Source organism: Nymphalis io, chromosome 15 (genome assembly GCF_905147045.1).
Source record: "Nymphalis io chromosome 15, ilAglIoxx1.1, whole genome shotgun sequence".
Taxonomy (NCBI): domain Eukaryota; kingdom Metazoa; phylum Arthropoda; class Insecta; order Lepidoptera; family Nymphalidae; genus Nymphalis; species Nymphalis io.
The window spans coordinates 9,601,049-9,614,804 of record NC_065902.1 but is presented as its reverse complement, the minus strand read 5'-3'; the positions used below and the strand labels follow the sequence as shown (position 1 = coordinate 9,614,804).

Genomic DNA, 13,756 nt, shown 5'->3' with positions numbered 1-13,756 from the left:
AATTGTATCATTTCACTATTATGTATTTCTATGGCCATATTATATAATATCTTCTATTCCAAAGTAAATTTTTGTTTAGCAGTTGAAACACTTGGGACTTGGAGTAATAGTGCAAAAACTTTCATTAAAAACATAACACCTCATCTTATTGCCTCTATTGGTGACATGCGCTGGTTCAGTTTTCGCTCTGAGTTTGAGTTTGAAAAAGCAAAGGGGAAATGCTGCTAGCATTCTTGCCACTATTCCATGCGGTCACGATTTGTGGATGTGACATTTTTATTTTGTATATGTTATACATATTTATATTTATAACAATGTTTTGCCGTATAAATTGGTGACATTGTTCGTATCACGCGTTGATTTGTATAACAATAGAAAGCAACAAGACGTACTTGTTAGAGCTTATTTGAATAAAGGAATATACTGGTTATGCCCTTCCTTACAACGATTTTTTTAAATATATCATAAAGTATCCTGTCCTATTCAATAAACGACCAAAATACTTAAGGCAACGTACATACACGAAGTTTATATTTTATAATAAGATTAATATTGTATATATTTCTTTATATAAAATAGGAAGGCGGACTAGCATATGGGCCACCTGATGGTAAGTGGTTAGCAACGCCCATAGACATTGGCATTGTAAGAAATGTTAACCATCGCTTACATCACCAATGCGCCACCAACCTTGGGAACTAAGATGTTATGTCCCTTATGCCTGTAATTACATTGGTTTACTCACCCTTCAAACCGGAACACAACAATACTAAGTACTGTTGCTTTGCGGTAGAATACCAAGAAATTATAATGAAATTAAATTTTAATTAAAATGTTAACAATTAAAAACAGTCTTGTTAAGAAAATTGTTTAATTTTATTTTTGTTTTGTCTCATTGTGTTTGTATTTAATAATAATAATTTTACTAAGAATTTACTTATCTAACTGGGACTGCGCAGGCTGTATATAACTGATAATATTTGTTTATTTTACTTTATTGAGATATAATTTAATAAAATATATCCATTCAAAGTGGAGTCGATAGATTGGTCTATAGAATTCGTTTAAATTTTAATCTCATATCTTTTATATAATAAGGCTGAAAACATGAAAGGTCACTTCAATACACGATCGAGCCTCAGCTTTGAAATTATAATTTTCCATCCTGAAAAGCATCCTATTTAAGGAATATCCGATTCTCTAATTCTTAACGTTTAATGTACTCGAGAAAAAATATTCGTTAATCGATCTCGCCGCTTCATATTTCAACTTTTGCTCTCAAGCAGATATAAGTCTGCGACAGATTAATTTATATAAATAAATAAAATTAAAGCGAAATGTGCGATTTAAAAATAAGAGCGTTTTTATAGTTTCATGAAGTTATTTGCAAGATTTAAAAATCAAAACGATTTTTTATCTTTTTGTTTGTACAATTCTAACATCCAATTTCCGAAATGCTAAACTAAGTCAGATTTATTAATTAGACTTTAAGCTGCATGGTAATTGGCCAAAGGTGGGCGATGACATGATAAGCGACCAATGGGCATTCAGTATTATCATTTGTCATATTTTCGGGTAACCTATGATATTCACCTTGGAATCTCGAAAAAATGGCGTTTTGCATATCAGCGACGTTGTTATCGGAACTTTGAAAGTAAAGTATGTACTTATGTACTCTTGGAAATTGTTTTTGTCATTTTCGCGCTCCTCGCTACCTGGCGCCTAGAGCCATCGCTCCTCGCGCGCTACCCCAGGGTCAGTGCTGTATACATATGCCACAAGCAACTGGATCTAAGATGTTACATTCCTTTTCCCTGTAATTACACTGGTAATATTGCAAATCGGAACACAAATATATACAGTATATAGCTACTCGGTTTAGTTAAGCAATTATAGTTTAGTCCGCTATTCATTTTGAGATCGCTTTTTATTCGCGTAAATCCGACGAAAGACAAAGCTCGAAGATATTGGGAAGAGTATCACGACGTTAAAGTGGAGATGGGTTGGACACTTGGCGAGACGGAAAGATGGATGGTGGTGGTGGTCACGGAGTGATTAGCACAGTCCAGCAATGGATTAATGTGGGCTGAATATGATGATAATGATTTGGTTTATTAAAATCTACTAAATACAAATTTCGGTTCACGGCTTCGCTCGAGTCTGAGTGGGGAGCTGTTAGGTACCCTGTGTTCTTCTCTATACCTCCGACAACGTGTATGCACTATTTCATGATCGGTTGACTAGTTAACGTATAAGCGTAACAAACACACTTTCACATTATTAAGATTGATGATGAAAACTATATATTCGTTTTTTATAGATAACAGTTATAATTTAAGATATCTGTATATAAAAAATGCCGTAAAGCATTAAAATTTTGAGCAGCAAATAGTTGTTAAATAGAACGCAGTATAAAAAGGTAAGTCGTTCGGCTATTCTTGGTAGCCTGACCGGTTACAGCCGGAAAGATTACTTTTAGAGTGATTGTTTTATGATATTAATCTAACTTTAGATCTTCTTACATTTCCAGTCGAAACTTGTAAGGAACTCGAGCTCGAAAGGAAAATTTTATACAATTATGGAGTTAATAGATGATAACATTAGATTAGATGTGATCAATACTCGGCTAATTATGATATTGAAGAATGTAAGCAATTTTACAATATCACAAAAAAATAACTCGCTTAGTTTCTTTTCAGTTTGCGTTTATTTTCCGAACGGCTGATAGGTTTTATTTTGACTATTAATAGGTAAGTGTACTGCTTCTATATTTTATTCTATACGATGTAATAAGCCTTGTTTCATATTACATAGTATAACATTTTTAACTAGTTTTGTAATAAGTCGTTTGTATTTTTACAAGGTTTTATTTAACTCATATATGTTATAGGCAGACGGGCAAATAGGACACCTGATGGTAAGTCATCCTTTGTCTGGGTAGGTACCATCTACTCATCAGATATTCTACCGCTGAATATCAATACTATGGGCACCAATGTGGGCGGAGGTGACTGCTAACCATCAGCCTGGCCGATTTGGCAGGTCTAAATATTTTATATAAAAAAAAAGTTTCTTTGTACCGGTTTCTCTCGATTCAATCTATCTTTCAGTTCCGAACCAGTAGCTATACATTTAAATACAGTAACAGCCTGGTAATATCCCGCTGCTGGGCTAAGACCTCCTCTCCCTTTTGAGGAGAAGGTTTTGGAGCTTATTCCACCACGCTATCACCAATGCCAATGCGGGTTGGTAGAATACACATGTGGCAGAATTTCAATGAATTCAGTCACATGCAGGTTTCCTCACGATGTTTTCCTTGACCGTCAAGCACGAGATAAATTATAGACACAAATTAAAATTCATCTCGTGCTTGCATTGCTTATTCATTTAATTAAATCTTGTTAATTGTTAAAATTGCATACAAATTATAAATATTCTTATCCTTACTAATATTATAAATGTGAAAATGAGTTTGTTTGTTTGTTTGTTACGCTTTAATATCTTAATTATCCAACTAATCATCATAAAATTTTTCATACACGTTGTCAGGAGTACAGAAAAGGACAAAGGGTAACACTCCTGAGGGAGATCAGATGCAAGCGAAGCGTAAGCCGAAATCAGCATTTAATATACGTTCATTATACATCATACTTGTTTAAATTTTTTAATGAATAGAAAATATTTTTTTTACAAATTAACAAATAGCCTCGTTTGGATATATTTTGGAAAAATAATTACTTCATTTTCATTAAAAACTTCGTGAAGCGTACAAATAAGATGATAAATTAAATTGATGGATCACGAATAAAATTCGATTGTAACCGGCTATCTATTATTACCATATTACACAAGTCTCGCAATGTTTATAATGTAACATAAGACTGAAGTTATAAGAACTCGCACTGCCACAAAACAAACACCACACAGCACAATAACGGGACACTTCATTTAACTATCAATATCGATTTTCGATTGTTTATGTAAATAATCACTGAACATATCAGTCTGATTGTTTATATTAATAATCACAATACGCGTTTACTTTGTCGAGTTCATGTGCGTTGCGAGTACGGTTACGCGGAGCAAATGATTGTTCGGTTTTGACGCTGGGCGGGCGCCCACGCGGCATCCGTAGCTCGACTGGCCCCCTGTAGCAAACAGTCCTGTGTGCTACTATTTGCTCCGTTTTTCTTGTTTTACCCTCACATGTATGATTTCGTTTAGTGTAAATCGTTTCGTCACGACGTGAAATAGACGCGGAGATTTTTGTTTGTGACGTAATTTCTTTTACGGCAAACAGTTTACAAATTTTATATCTAGAAATAATTGGTACAAGTTTGTGTATTCCTTTTTAATTTTAACCATAGAATGCTTAATACATATATATTTTTTAAGAATAATCCCTTACTAATTATCTTTCTTGTTCATTTCAAAAGTCAAAATTATCACCAGTTTGATTAAATTATAAAAATTAAGTCTAAATATAGAATAATACATACGTGAGTAATGTTCGAGTACCGGTAGTTATCTCCATTACATGAAGGTGGTTGTTTTCTTCACAGAACACGAGTAAACGGGTCACCGAATTAACTTAAGCTGTCTTGTCATTTTCAAACATTAATGTCATTTCGAAATTAAACTATTATCTTTTTTTTCTTAATTTAAAATTATCGGAATAAATTTCATCAAGAACTAAGAAAAATAGACGCTTTCTAAGTTTAAATTCAAAATGCGAAACTGTTTTTTGTACATTTTATTTTTGATCAACAACGTCCTTTAAATTAAAAAAAGTGCAATAACCAGTCAACTCTTAAGTTTGAATTTAGAACAATTCATTTTTTTATTTTTTTTTAACTCGAAGTTGGACTTGCAAGTGGACAACAAAACTATCGGTGATATTGAATACATCATATACCTAAGGAGGTACATCGTTATTTGCTACACCCATTAACCTTTACCTACAAAGCCTGACATTGGCATTGGAGAAGTGTCAATTCGTTTACAATGTTATTACGTACTTGATACGAAAAAGGCTGTAACACTTTGGTCAGGTTGTATAGGTAGATATAGGGAATAGTTTTAATGTCGGTAGGTACCACTAGCTCATCAGATATTTTACCGCTAAACAGGCATAAGGACGTAACATCTTAGTTCCCAAGGTTGATTACGCATTGACGATGCAAGGTATGGTTAATATTTATTACAGTACCAATGTCTACGGGCGGACACGTACCATTAGGCGGTCTTTTTTTATAATATAGGTAGGCGGATGAGCATATGGGCCACCTGATGGTAAGTTGTCACCAACGCCCATAGACATTGGCTTTGTAAGAAATGTTAACCATCGCCTACATCGCCAATGCGCTTGAAAATTGAAAAATTGGGAAATAAGATGTTATGTCCCTTGGGCTTGTAATTAATTTTGTCTATCTGTCCATATCATCATAAAAAAACACGCGATGGTCGATACATATGCCTAATCAGTTTCCTAGTTAAGAAATATGATTGAAGGTATCTTTATATAGTCTGAACGTTAATTGAGACCGTGGAGTGAATGTAAGAGTATAATCTATAAACAAGTCTGATATCTCTCAGACTCAAAGTACCAGATCCAAGGCAAGACGGTGTATAAACAAACATACGCACCTGCTAATGCAATACGCGAAAACTACTTAAAAACTATTTTTAACACACTTCAAAAACATTACAACGATCCAACGACTGGAGGTGTTCTTTGCTTGCTTGTGTATTTTTAACTGCACGTGAAACGGTTTAAGCACATTTTTTAAATAATCCGTTATTGGAAATGCTATCACGATGAAGCTTAGGCATCTTTGTGGAAAGTCGTTTATAATGAAATGTTATTTTATTGTTTTTTTCAATGAGTTTCGCCCGCACATCACATGTAAAATTAATTATGAATTATTTTTTCCGTTCATTCCTTTCAATTTTATCACAATCGATTGAACCGTCATCGGTTTGTAAATAATCAAACAAGCTAATATAATAAAGGATATCTAATCGTTGTAGTGCATTGTGATGTATCTTTAGGTAATCTTATTAGTTATTTAATAATCATGAATAATACATATAAATTATAAATTTAATATGAAAAAATATTGTTTTTTTTTTATTAGAAACTACTATTTCATTTAATATATTATTGTTGCCATTAAAAAGCCAAAAAAAAACTTAATGAAAAAGTTAGCATAATGAATATAAAAAAAAGAAATGTAACAAAATTAATGTTTTTAATTCTTAATAACAAATAATCCCTTGAGGCTCCCTTGACAAGTTTGAACAGTTAAAAAAAGGACAGACATAAAACGTTGACGTGTTTTTTGTAACCATTTTACAAAGACAAAAGATAAAATTGCCCCGTTTTTACTGTATTTGAGAAAACATATGTATATAAAAGCCAGGTATACTTCCTAATTGGATATATATTATATTCCTATAAGATGAAAATCAAGTTTCTGTATGAAAAAAAAATGAGCAACAAATCAGCTTTCCCTACATCTCACTGTAATCGAATTACTTGTTTGTTTCATTCTGAGTCTAAATGTCTAATGTTCGCTTCCTATTAACTAATGGTTATTGTTTATTCGTACCGATAGCTTTTGAGTTACAACAACCGTACAAGTCGTGATGTTTCATACATGCGACTTAAAAATGTTATTTATAGGGACACTTTAAAAAAATTTAAACATTTATAGGCCCAACTGCTTTAACGGCCCGGTTTTTTCTCTGTGCTAGCTGGTTGGCAAAGGCCTGGTTTTAAGGCAACACCATGGTTTGTAATAAAATGGTTGTCGTAAGTGGCCGACAGATTAATTTATAAAATTTTATTTGTTGAAATATAACTCGTATTAATAGTTTTGTCTGCGAAAAGTATAATTATGCACAAAAAACAATTGTTTTATAAATTACATCCAAATTACATTTATAAAATAATAATAATTTTCCCTCCACTTATTATTTGGTGGTAGGATTTTTTGCAAGCCCGTCTGGGTAGGTACCACTCACTTATCACGTATTCATCCACCGAGCAACAATATTTCGTATTGTTGCAATTGCATATTGTTGCATTTGAGCCGGTTGGCGTGGTTGGTAGACTTGCCTTCACGCCGAAGGTCCTGTCTGAAATGTCTGTCCTGGGTGGGAATCGAACCCTTGTGGGTGTGACAGACATTTGTGTGCATGAACATGTCTGTTTGTCCTTAGTCTAGGTGTAATTATCTATATAAGTATGTATTTATAAAAGAAAAGTAGTATATGTAGTATATCAGTTGTCTGGTTTCCATAACACAAGCTTTGTACAAGCTTAATTTGGGATCAGATGGCCGTGTGTGAAAAATGTCCCAGGATATTATTATTATTATTCCAGTTGGAAGAGTCAGTGAGCCAGTGTAACTATAGGACACAAAGGACATAACATCTTAGTTCCCAAAGTTGGTGACGCACTGGCGTTGAAAGGGTCAATTAGTATATCTTACAGCGCCAATGTCTATAGGCGGTGGTGATCAACCAAAAAACACACATGTTAACAAGGGCACATAGGCGCCCAGCTGTTGTGGCGTACAATAACTACTCCCAATGATATTTATCTTGGTGCTTTATTTACATATACCTTATCAAACCTATAATTCATTTTTAATAATTTTGTTAATCATCATATTATTAAATTACGTTGAAAACTATAATTTAACTTTATTAGTTCGTAAGCTGACTTCCGATTATTTTTTGTATATAGTGGGGGAAGGACGCACCAAAAGAGCGCATTTGTTTTTAAATCATTCCTGGCACAACGTTACGCTGTCTGAGTATTATAAATTGAGTGTATTAATTATTGGACTGTTTTTCATAAACTCAATCAACCCACATAAAAACCAACAAGTGTTACACACAGCACATTTATACTAACATGCCCTACATACACACTTTTCCCAGCTCTAATACAAATTATCTATAAAATATAATTTGTAATTAAAACCTCGCTGTAACTCGTAGCCCTAATTTAAAAACCAAATTTTATTCCATCCCTAAAGAAACAGTTAAGGGCACTGTTATTGTTTATTTGCTTTTTTAGATTCATCTGTTTATTCAAGTGTATTATACTGCAGCACCTCTCAGGAAATAGTGTGGATTATGATGATGATGAGTCGTAACTCGTTACAGCCGGAATGACCCACTGCTGGGTCTTCTGGCCTCTTCTCCATTTTTGAGAAGGTTTGGAACTTATTCCACCACGCTGCTCCAATGCGGGTTCGTGGAATACACATGTTGCATAATTTCAGTGAAATTAGATACATGCAGGTTTCCTTACGATGTTTTCCTTCACCGTAAAGCACGAGATGAATTATATTCACAAATTAAGCACGAAAATTCAGTGGTGCTTGCCCGGGTTTGAACCCATGATCATCGGTTAAGATTCACGCGTTTTTACCACTGGGCCATCTCGGCTTTTTATAACCATGTATGTAATGAAATATCTAGTAGTAATTTCATGAAAAAAGTTTGAAGATTATTTTTAACGTACATTGTACAGGTTGTAGGAATAATGTTACTACATTATTCACATTAATATGATAATTACTGCTGGTAGGGCTTTGTGCAAGCTCGTCTGGGTAGGTACCACCCACTCATCAGATATTCTACCGCAAAATAGCAGTACTTGGTATTGTTGTGTTCCGGTTTGAAGGATGAGTGAGCCAGTGTAATTGCAGGCACAAGGGATCTTAGTTCCCAAGGTCGGTGGCGCATTGGCGATGTAAGCGATGGATAACATTTCTTACAGGGTCGTCTATGGGCGTTTTTGACCACTTACCATCAAGCGGGCTACTTGATTCGCTCGTCAGCCTACTTATACTATAAAAAATCCATAGCCATATTATCCATGTTTGTATTTTTTATATATGTATGGACAAAGAAATTAGAACAGACAAACTTTGGCATTAAAAAATTCTTAAAAACTATTGAGAATATTAAAAAAAAAAAAAACAAATATTTTTATTTAATTTTTTATTTCGTCACAGAAAAATATGCACAGCATTGTATAAAGACAATCACTAGGTAGAAAATCTAACACCTTTATTTAACGACGCTTAAGCCAAAATTATTCATATAAAGTACACGTGAAAGCAACTAATAAAAACCCTAATTAAATAATACTTAATATAAAGGTAATTTTGCATCGTGTAAAAATATACAAAAAAGTACAAAAATAAAAAATTAAACAAAAAAAAACGGCACGTGTATTATAAAAAAAAATTTTGGCGTACCCGTCGCGAAACATTATCAAACTACAAACAAACGTTTCAAAACATCAAAACGCTTACAAACTACGTCAGTCATTCGCACATTATGATTATTATTTTATCGTCGGTTAGGCTTCATTCACACAGCGGTCCGTTTTATAAAAACCATTTCTATAAATACTAGCAATGTCCGTGTTTAAGGAATTACTAATAATCCGATTTACCATTCCAATTAATATTGCTTGTGTTAAGAGTAGACGACAGTAGCCTTTGGTCATAATTGTAACTATGACGTTTACAAAGATGGCGGCCAGTAAACCACGTATAACCACGACTATAAGCGTCAATAGAGCAACTATTATTCAACTATTGATGTTTATAGTTGTACGAAATTGTTCACTCACGACAATACCGATTCGACAAAATATCCAGCGATCTGTTTCATCGGATACTGATTCGGCGATTGAGTATGTCGTAGGAGCGGTTTAAGTCATACGACAGCGTTTCGATTCCATTAAACACGTTCTTTTTACTATAAACGATACGAACGTAACCTCCACTAGCAAAGTATCCGTCAAAGTCATTCCTGTAAACACGGAACTCTTGTGTGAATCCGCACTTAGGATCGTTCGCTAAAACAAAATTAAAACTGTCCGCGTCGTGCTTTAAGCAGCATATTACAAATCATACATTAATAGAGTTTTATTTATATTAACAACAAAACAAATCAAAGTTACGACACGCCTTGATCCAAAGCTGACAATTAAACTTTATCCAATTTTCTGCCGCGACGAAACTTTTGACATAATCGCTGCGAACAGTTTCGATTCCGCATTAAGCTTAAAATTCAGATCTTATTAACATTTCACGTATATAACGCATTATAGCATCCACAAACTATTAAACAAATATTATTACATTAGTGTATTAATCCGGCAAGATATATGTAATTATGAAATACTGTTATTTTATTATTTATGTTAGGCAAGAACAGTTTTATAGAGCTTATTTGGCCATCCGGTCCAAGAGCAAAGCTATGAAAAGCAATGGAAAATTCTCAACCTGATTATTTGCGTGTAAGACTTAACTATATCGCGCTTCGGCTCACTGTAGTGTAACATGTTACACTACGATCGAATGATACAGTTCAGTCACTAGCTTAACAAATATAATATGGCGAGTATACACGTATAGCGTATTCCGACCACACGACGATTAAAGACAAATAAACAAGTTTCACATTTACTTGACGCGATATCTCTGGTCGAGATTATGAATAATCTATGATCTATGAAATTATTTATTTGTGCCACTAGCGGTTGAGACGTCGGGATGTTGGGGGTCGGATGCCCTCAGTTTAATAAGGGAAATTGGCTGTCGCCTTAGAGAGAGGGGATTTGGCAGTCGCTCCGGGTCACACAACCATACCAAGTACTGCTACTTTGCGGTAGAATATCTGATGAGTGGGTGGTACCTACCCAGACGAGCTTGCACAAAGCTCTACGACGAGTAAATTGTATTGTTTTATAAATAAAGGTGATTAAATCAAGAACTTTTGTAGCGTAGGTATAATATACAATCTATTTACAAATCGCACGGAATATATATAAATCTAAGGCTTGTGTAGCTTTACTCCTTCTTCGATTGGAATATGGTATAGTGTATCATACTGATTAATTTATTCTGACAAGCGAGTAGCTTGAAACATTAGTGACTGCTATGTTTCATGTTTTATTGTAAATGTACTATTTTTCTATTTGAAATATATCTTTATAAAAATATAAAATTAAAGTGTATGTCACTACAAACTGCTTTTAAAGTTGATATGGCTATTTACAAGTTACTAAAACTAAGTAAACCTTTATTTCTCACTGTCTATCTGTAAGCTTGTTCGCGATAATCTTCGAAACGATAAAATTTAAAAATGTAAACAATCGGATTATTACAGATAATTTATCAAAAGTTATAACTACTTGAAGTTATAATGAGTACGTTATATATCTATTACATGTATGTATATAATACAAATACATAGCTAGTGTGAATGTATATCGAGGCGAATATTGTAGTGTGCACACTTGTGTTGTTAAAACTTCAAAATTTGCCCGAATTAACACAAAACATTCTACGTCATATAACTGATATACGTGAACGTTCTAAGGGATTAGCAAACACAAAGTAAAATATTACGCTTCTTGTTCTTGGACCGAAGATATCTAAACATAGCTATATAATTAAAACGATTAAAAAATATTCAAGAAACATAACTGCTTTTTTTTGTAATTGAATAATATTTTAAAATTAGTAAAATGACATATAAAATTATATTAAAAAATGTTTTGTAAATACAAAGAATAAATTAGTAACAAAAATAGTTATATATTTTAATAAATTATTACTGATCTCGTTTATATAGACCAAGTCATAAAAAATGTACACTGACTTTATTTCTATATGATCATTATTTTGATTATCAACGAGAAATAAGAACGAAAATTATGTAATAATACTTGAAGCTTTTAAGTGTAGTTAATTAAATGTAACCTTTATACGAAGAGACATAGGCCTCATAATCAATTGATAAAAACTTCGAAACAAATGAACTTTTATATGAATATTGTGCGTAAATCTACATTTAGATATAAGTATATAATTAAACACAATATTTTATGATATTTTTGAGATAAACCTATTTATTACTGTATTTAAATTTAATATTATCAGCTATATTATTTCTCTATTTTAAATGTCCTTATTTATAAACGTTGCATAGCAGCTGTGTAGTGAAACACTGATTTCTCTCTTAGATTTTTTTTAAAATAATTTTTATAATATAGGTAGGCGGACGAGCATATGGGCCACCTGATGGTAAGTCACCAACGCCCATAGACATTGGCATTATAAGAAATGTTAACCATCGCTTACATCGCCAATACGCCGTATAATGTCCGTTATGCCTGTAATTATACTGGCTCCATCACACTTCAAACCAAAACACAACAATACTAAGTACTGTTGTTTTGCGGTAGAATATCTGTTGAGTGGGTGGTTCCTACCCAGACGAGCTTGCACAAAGCTCTAACAACAGTAATCTCTTTCTATCATTATTGATATGACATTCGAAAGAAAAAGAAAGCATTGTTTAACTGATCGCCGACTAAGCAACGTTTATAAATAAGGCCGTTTATCTTTATAAAATTGTCGAAGTAATTAAATATATCAATTAATGGCAGTTGCGTTAATACGATTATAGCTATTCAAAAAGGTTAAGGATTCGTATGGCAGATAGATATAGGTGAGTGAGTAAATAAATAAATAAATATATGTATTTATTTATTTATTTTTATTATATATATATATATATCCAATGCGGGTTGGTGAATATATCTTTGAAAAAATAAGAATATCGTTGAGCCAGAACTTTAACTCTATGTAACGTTTAACTGTCGTATGAATCTTTTAAATTAAATTAAAAAAAAAAAACATTATGTCACAGATAAAACATACATGTTTAGTAAAGATAATACAGGCATACGTTTGAAAAATATCGATATGTCTAAATTCAATACAATATCTAAAATGCTACGTGTGAATTACAAACTGGGATTTATTACTATACAAAAATTAGCACCAAATGGTAGCAAGAACAATGTAATCAGTAAAAGAGAAGTTTTTCAAACAATTTATTAAATTACTGTAAATAGAAAAAAAATATACAATTTGGTTTTCTAAGGGATGCTTGTTGAACTACCATTCGTTACATTACGACTGACTTCTCGAGGTTTTATATATTACATAAAAATAATAATTATATATTATTGTTACATTTTATATGCTACTAACCGGCATTCAGTGTATTTGGCTGAATAATTAATACCTTTTACAATAATATATATTCGCTACTAAGCAGGGAGATAAAAAAATGCCTCGTGTGATTAAACATAAAGGAAAATGAACGCGAACCAAACCCAGGATTAAATATCAAACACTAAATGTTCAGCTTCGGATATGCGAATAACCTACTCGTTACATTTCAGTTATAAACATTTTTATTGGTTATTTCTTTAATGGATGGAGTCTAAAATGGAAGGGAAAGGGGGTATGTACATTTACCAAAATTACCAAATACAATTTCGGTCCAAAAATATATGTATCTTACGTTCATACAATATTGCGTTTTTAGTTTTCTTACGTCATATATAGTTATATTTTAATTTTTAATAAATCAGTCAAAATTTTGAATTCTGTATAATATGAACTACATGTATATTATTGCTGTTATGATGAGAAAACATCTCGTTGATTATGAAGAAGTTTACAGAATCGATAATCATAATCTAATCCAGCATGGCGGGTAAAACACCAATACTGACGAACGTCATCCATGTGACGATTAATTACTTTTCTACAGATGACCTAGAACACGGTTTTCATCTTATTAGGTCCCATTATCATCGAAGAACACTTTTGTGTGTACCTTATAATAACGATTTTAACTA

General features: G+C 32.7%; 1 protein-coding gene across 2 annotated transcripts in view; it reads right to left on the bottom strand.

The window, feature by feature from the left end:
• Positions 1–4,031, bottom strand: part of LOC126773779 (uncharacterized) — a 142,009-nt gene extending 137,978 nt beyond the window's left edge. For both annotated transcript variants that reach the window (XM_050494930.1, XM_050494929.1), the window contains exon 1: positions 3,840–4,031. The gene's annotated coding sequence lies outside the window, so the exon portion shown is untranslated. The remainder of the gene's footprint in view (positions 1–3,839) is intronic.
• Positions 4,032–13,756: the final 9,725 nt, after the last annotated feature.